At 33.0% G+C, this 7,063-nt stretch overlaps 1 long non-coding RNA gene and 1 pseudogene across 2 annotated transcripts; both read right to left on the reverse strand.

Moving 5' to 3' along the window:
• Positions 1–264: 264 nt before the first annotated feature.
• LOC108846227 (F-box/LRR-repeat protein At3g58930-like) lies at positions 265–2,061 on the reverse strand (annotated as a pseudogene).
• Positions 2,062–2,442: 381 nt separating this feature from the next.
• Positions 2,443–4,484, reverse strand: LOC108847189 (uncharacterized). 2 transcript variants are annotated; one of them, XR_008943517.1, is made up of 4 exons: positions 3,941–4,484; positions 3,701–3,859; positions 3,198–3,578; positions 2,443–2,751 (listed from the first exon to the last, which is right to left on the reverse strand). It is a non-coding gene; the product is annotated as an uncharacterized LOC108847189 (long non-coding RNA). The 2 variants fall into 2 exon arrangements; XR_001948897.2 differs by having other exon boundaries at positions 3,962–4,481.
• Positions 4,485–7,063: the final 2,579 nt, after the last annotated feature.

Genomic DNA, 7,063 nt, shown 5'->3' on the forward strand with positions numbered 1-7,063 from the left:
GTAACTTTCATAGACTACTTGTATGAATGCACTTCCTTTAGGTGCAAGTCAACTAAACTGTTTTTTTTTGCCTTTGACAAGTGTACTAGAAATATTTTAATTTTATATATATATATATATATATTATAAATATATGACGACAACGGTGAATGAGTGCCGGCGATGTGGTTCTCCGGCGAACCAAGAAAGAATGATGGCGGTGACTCTGGGAGGTGGTTAAGTTTGTTAAATTTAGCACCAAAGTGACTGATGAAGATGGGAAGATGAAAGACAAAGCCATGAAAGTTAAAACTGATAAAAGATAAAACAGTGGAAACAGATTTAGGTCTGTCGATTGGTTTATAGTTTGCGAGGGATTTACAAAGCCAACTAAACATTGCCAACTCAAATAAAGACAAAAACTAAGGATGTTTTGTTCCTTTTCAGATATGTCCCTGTTCACGCCACTTGTTTTGCAAGAAAGGACTCACCAATGAGCTCGACACTGCAACTCGGGTACAGCTTGTTGTAGAGATCAAACATCTCCGTGATACATTTAGACAGTTCAGGGTTTCGGAGCTGCGTAGGTACATCATCTTCGACGACAGCATCAAGCCTCTTCAGACTCGGGAGATAGTCCAAGAAATGCTTTATCAAGGTCATCTCCTTCATCGTCGCTCGAAAACCTTGAATCTCAATCCTGTTCACTGGACAAGACCTGAGTGAACTTCCTCTTGTCTTCCCGAGGAATGCAGGGACAAGCATCTCCACATTTGTCTGTTACACAGTGTGATAAACCCTGAAAAAACAAAAACATATATAAAGAGGAGAGACATGAAAAGAAGTGCTACTTCAACAACACATGGTTTACAAAATTATTATTATTTACCCGAAGGATAATAGTTTCTAAACGTGGACAATTCTTAAGAAGAGCTGGCATTGCTTGCCATCCTCGACCCTCTTCACTTGTAATGCCTAAGAACTTGAGGTTGTTGAACACTGGTAATGTATCACAGCATTGAGAAAGCACCTGAAAAAACATAAGAGACTTTTTTGTTTTGTTTTGAACAAGTACTAGAGATGGTATAATAAATACGAGTAAAAAAAAAAACAGACCTCGAGAGTATCAGCAGTGAAGGAAAGTATCTGAACATTTTGTATCCCATTCATGAGCTTCACCACATTGCCGAAGGGGACAACAACATTACCCTCATCATCAACCTCATTGTTTGGCTCTCTTAGTCGCTTAACCTTATCAGTCACTATAAGATTGATCACCGCATGAAACAACTTGCTCATGTTGACTAAAGGATAGTCTTCCGCAACTAAGTCATAGTAGCTTAAGAAGAGAAGGTTTGGAGTATCAAAAGAGACGCTCGTTGGATTCACAATATATTCTTCACAGCCGGTGTCGTGGAGAGTTAGCCTTCTCAGGGTTGCACTTGACACAGCTACATCCGGCTCTAGCCACTCCATGCAAGCCATCCGTAGCTCTTCGAGCACAGGGAAAGAAGAAATAAACTCCTCAGTCTCACCACAGAGAATCAAGTCGGAGTCGATGTGAAGAATCTTGAGCATCGGTAAGGAAGAAGACTCTCCACCACGCCGACACCACCATTAATCAACACGGCGTTTACTTCTTAATTTCAGTTTAGCAAGTGTACTACTAAATAACAACTCTCTAGGCAGTTGGTAACTATAACCTTCAGTATTGGTGAAGAGGTTAAGGTCAGAAACACCACGCTTCAGCACGTTACGTATCCAACGGTTAACAGTATCTGGATGGATACCGGTGATGCACTTGAGGGAGAAGTTGTTGATAGGAGAATCACCCTGCATAGCGAGCACACTGTCTACGAAACGGACGAAGCTCTGTCGAATATCTTCCCTTTTCCCTTTACCATCTTTGAGAGAGCCGAAGTAACAACAGAAGACTTTGTTGGAAGGAAGGACAAGATATGATAAAGAAGCTCGTCTGGTAGACTGGTGAGACGATCCATTACACAGGAGATGAGTTAAGCCACTTGACCAATGACCCTAAAGTTAGGGTTTAGAGACAGAGTCGAGAGAGTCTGGTATATTTATATACTAGGGTTTGGCCCGCCCTACGGGCGGGATGACAAACTCAAAAATTACATAAAATGTATTATTAGTTATATAATGGGTATTTTAAACTTTAGCTTTCTTTGAACTTAAGTTAGTCATGGTTTTAATTTTCATTGTCCTGAAACCGGTTGTATATTTGATCTTGATTAATCTGAGACTACCCTGAAACCGATTATATTTGATAGTGATCTTTTTATGTTGTTGTCTCTACTTTCTAAGTTGTAGGAGAAGCGATAAGGGACAATAACCAATCATTTCATGAGTTATTGTCCCTCTCCAAAGGTAAACACCTCAAAAGTCAAATTGTAGCCATAGCTATAAAAACAAAGCATATCTTGGAATAAAAACAGAGTATCATTTGGTAAAAGAGTCCTCAGATGTTTTGGACTGAGATTTATAAGGTTAAAATCAAATGTGTAAAATATTGAATCTCATACAGAAATATTCTTAAAAATTATGATCAAACAACTTGCGTACAAAAATTAAATCCTGGAATTTCTTAATACCAAAGCCACATGCTCTAGCGGTGATCATTAGAATAGTCCCATATCCAACCGCTCAATGTCACTGGTCGATGAACCATTCCACTTCTTTTCCGATCCCTCGCCATCCTTCTTCTCCACGCCCGCCATTGTCTTAACCACCACCACCTAGACCCGCTCGTCTCTGCACAATATCGTTGGCCAAAGTTCGCTTATTTAGTTAATACATAATACACTCGGGATGTTTCGTATGTATCGTTATTTTATCATCATGTCAACCAATTTACTTGAGCATGATAAAGGCACATCCATCCTCGTGACTAAAATCAGACCAATGAATTCATGAAAGCAGCTGAGTTATATCAATAACCAATATTCTCTTTACTATTTCTGTGTGGAAGACAAACTTTTTGACTCATATCAACAAAAATATTTTTCAAGAGACTCTCTCTCTTCTGTTTTTGGTGACAATTTAGAGGACATAGGCAAAAAAAAAGAAACGATTAAAAGAATAGCCTTACTTGGAGGAGCAGTAACCTGTGTTCCAAACAACTAATTATTGAAGGAAGTAGATTAATTGATACCGAAGCAATGAAGTATTGGCTCAACAGTGATTTGATGAAAACTTACAATTTAAAATCGATGACGTGAATGAGCAATATGACTCTCGCAGCAACACTGGACCAGCGAAGAAAAAGAAACCAAAGCCATGAGCACAGCAAGTGGATCGATCCTCCATGATCACCACTTGTAAAACCTCAACGAAACTCTAAAAGTACTCTCGATATTCAGTGGTTTTCCAAGAGAGACGACTGATGAACAGCTTACATGATTCCATTTTTTTTATTCTGCAAAAGCATTTGTTCCCAAGTATATATACATCTTGCGAACATCTCGATCTGACTGAAAACATCATCTATATTAAAAAAAAAAACAGAGTCATCTAATAAAAAAATCTGATGAAACCCGAGAATAGAGAGGATGCTTATAATCCATCCTCTTTTGCAGAACCTGCAAGAGAACATGAGCATGTAACACAAAAAGTCCAATTTTAGATTCTGAGATACTTGATTATGCAGATGAAAACCGCAGAGCATTGGATCAGACAAAAAAGAAAGAGAAGCGGAACTCACGAAAGGCAAGAAACCCATGGACATATGGAACACGGGAATAGTCATGGTGAACTACACATAGAGAAGTTGCTCGAGAACGAAGAGACAAACACATGCCACGGAAGAGTCTTATTTGTCAAAGCTGTTCCAAGTATGTGCCTTTCGTCGAGGATTTTGAACCTGTCAAAAGTTATCAAAAGAGTCAATTAGAGGAACGGTAAATGATTCGGTACTAAACTAAATTGGTGAGAGAGCTATTACAATTTGGGGGCATGAGCTCACCTACTGTTTGCTACACCTACACAAACAAATGAAAAGAAAAAGAGATTTGACGATAGAATTCGCCATTCTGGATACCATCTTCTTCTCTTTTCATTCTGGATACTATTGATTGCTCTGAAAATTTGGTTTGCGTGATTTGGGTGAAAGAGAAAATCGAGGAAGAAGAGGGAGGGGAGGTGGGAGCTTCAAGCCGCCTATAATGAGACGAATTAATAAGACGGAGTGGGAGGGGAGGGGAGGTGGGTGTAGTTTAGTATGATTGGATCAATGACGAAGTTAAAGAGAAGTACAAACGTTTCAAAAAAAATTATTGGAAACCATGGCCATCGGCCCTGAGCATCAAAGATGAAGAAGCTTAGTAAACCTAAGACAAATGTTAGACCGAGTTTATGTAAATCATGGACCCAAACAAATAAAACAAAGCAACATACACGGCCCATACAGATTTGATTAACGAAGCCCAACCGTAACCAACTAAATCTAAACGCATCGTCTAAATAAAAGTGTCAGGTGTCGATTTTTCCCCCTATGGAGATAAAGAAGTCTACTTTATATATAAAGATATATCAAAATATATCAATTGTTGTATTCAAAGCATGTAATTTAATATAAAAAAATCGTTTAGATAAATCAAAAGGAGATAGAAGATAAAAATATAACTTTTAATATAAAATACAGCAAGTTTTTCTATTTTAAACCTATAATTTTAAAAAAATTATATATATCAAAAAGGAAGCTAAGATCAGATTGAATACCACAAAAATGACTATGAATTGAAGAAATTATATACAACTCAGTTGGATACACATATTATTATTGAGCCGGCCATTAAAACGTGTAATAGAGTTGGTTAATAGGTTTTAATACCTATAATATTTTTTACTCCACCAAAAACAATATTTTTACGTAGAATATGTACAATTTATAATTAGTATTGCCTTAACAAAAATAAACCAGATGTAGTTTACAAGGATACATTAAGTAGTTTTGATTGAATTTATGTTTATGTTTTTATAGAAAAAAACATCTAATTGTTTTAGATTAATAACTTTGGTTAAAATGAGAAATCTTCACTTCAATTAATAACCTTTTAGTAAAGTGTTTTATTTTGAATAGTACAATTTTAGGTTTGTCCTAAACAATAATTCTTTTAACCCAGTAAATATTATATCAATAAAATACTTTTCATGATACCTTTATTTATTGCAAAAGAACAACATTACAAATACTTTCAATTAAAAATATATTCAAATTAACAAATATTTTATTCTTATCTTTATATCACAAATAAAATATATTCAATTATTACACATCTACACTAAGAGGATCTCTAATCTCTAAAAACATTATATAGTACTTTACATACACATTTTAAATAATAAAATGATGTATAAACAATTACATAACTATATAATTATATGTTATAAATATTTTTTTTACAGATGAGACAATCCCACATTTTAAAAAACACAGATCATAATCTAGTGTGTCAATTAAACCTAGTACATGTATTCAAATTATTTTTAAGAAAAGAAAATAGACAGATAAAAGTAAATAAATGAAGGTGTGTATCAAGTTTTGTTTAGAGTTCACCTTGAAGGATATGAGAATACAGAATACTGATATATAATTTCCAACTAGTGACCAAGAATCAATGAGATTATGAGAATACTGATTTCCTCTTCATTCTTACATTTTTCATCATTTATAAGAAATATTTTTTTACCTGTTGTTCCCTTTCATTCTTATAATTTTAAGAAATTATAGAACAAATATATTTTTATTAAATTCGAAAAACAATAAGTAACAAAGTATTTTTTGTCAATTGTCATCCATTTTTTTTGTTTCTCTCCATTTTATTTTGTTCCTTTTTTTAGAGGCAACCACTTAAAAACATTATACTTAATTATTAGATTAAACTTTAATTACTTGAAAAAGAAGAATTTGTACTCTTTATGTGTTGTATGTATTTGCATTTGTATTTGGGTTTTGAATATTTAGCAAATCCAGTGACAAGGAACATAGGTGTGTCTGCATACTCTCGTGAGAGCACCGACTCGGTTGTAATTTACGGAACCAAAGCAACTACAAGATTCCATTGAACGTCATTATCATCGGTGCATTTTAAATTTTTTTATCTCTATGCTAAAATTTTCTAATTTATAATATTATCTTTGAACAATACTATTATACGTAATTTCTGGTATTTTGTAAAGAAAAACATTTTGTAAACATTATTATGTAACAATACTATTTTAAATAATTTTATGTTATATTCCTGAAATTTGGAATTTATATGAAAATTAAACTAAAATGATCCTACATATATAACAGCGTTGGGATACTGTTAAAAACAACAAAACTTATTTTTAAAAGAAACTATAATATTTTGTACTTGCAAATACACTAAGTTGGATACCATTTAAAAAAAATAAACTCAATGAAAATATCCTAACTGGTTTAACAATTATTGTATGGGATTTAATATTTAGGTGGTGAAGTTAAGTTTATACACTACAAGAAAAATGCGTTTAATAGCAGATCAGGATAGTATTTTTTCGTTTTGTGCTATGGTTGACATATCCGTTAGTTTTAGATAGCGTTTGTAAATTTGGAAACGCTATGATAGAATATTATATTTAAAAATGCTATGATAGCGTATTTTTAATAGCATATTATTAAAAACGCTATCTTTAACTTTTTAAATCTCTAAACCCTAAACAAAGTTTTAAATCTTAAACTCTTAACATAACTTCAAAATTTAATTATTTTAATATCAAATCTTTAATTTAACTTCAACATTAAATATAAACTCAAAACTATTTTTTGTTCTCAATAATTAATCTTAAATTTCAATACCCTAAACCTTCAACTCTCAAACTTACTTTAATATATTTTAAACTCTAATAAAATAATGAGTTACATATATTCTTTCAAATTCAACTGAAGTCTTATTATTTTTATTATAATTAAATTAAATTAATTTTATTTATCATTTAAATATACATGTTTTTTCATAATATTTATCGAATTATATATTGTTTGTTAAAAAATATTATAAAATAAAGGGTTATCAATAGGAAAATTACAACACAAGTAAAC

Source organism: Raphanus sativus, chromosome 3, assembly GCF_000801105.2.
Source record: "Raphanus sativus cultivar WK10039 chromosome 3, ASM80110v3, whole genome shotgun sequence".
NCBI classification, from domain to species: Eukaryota; Viridiplantae; Streptophyta; class Magnoliopsida; order Brassicales; family Brassicaceae; genus Raphanus; species Raphanus sativus.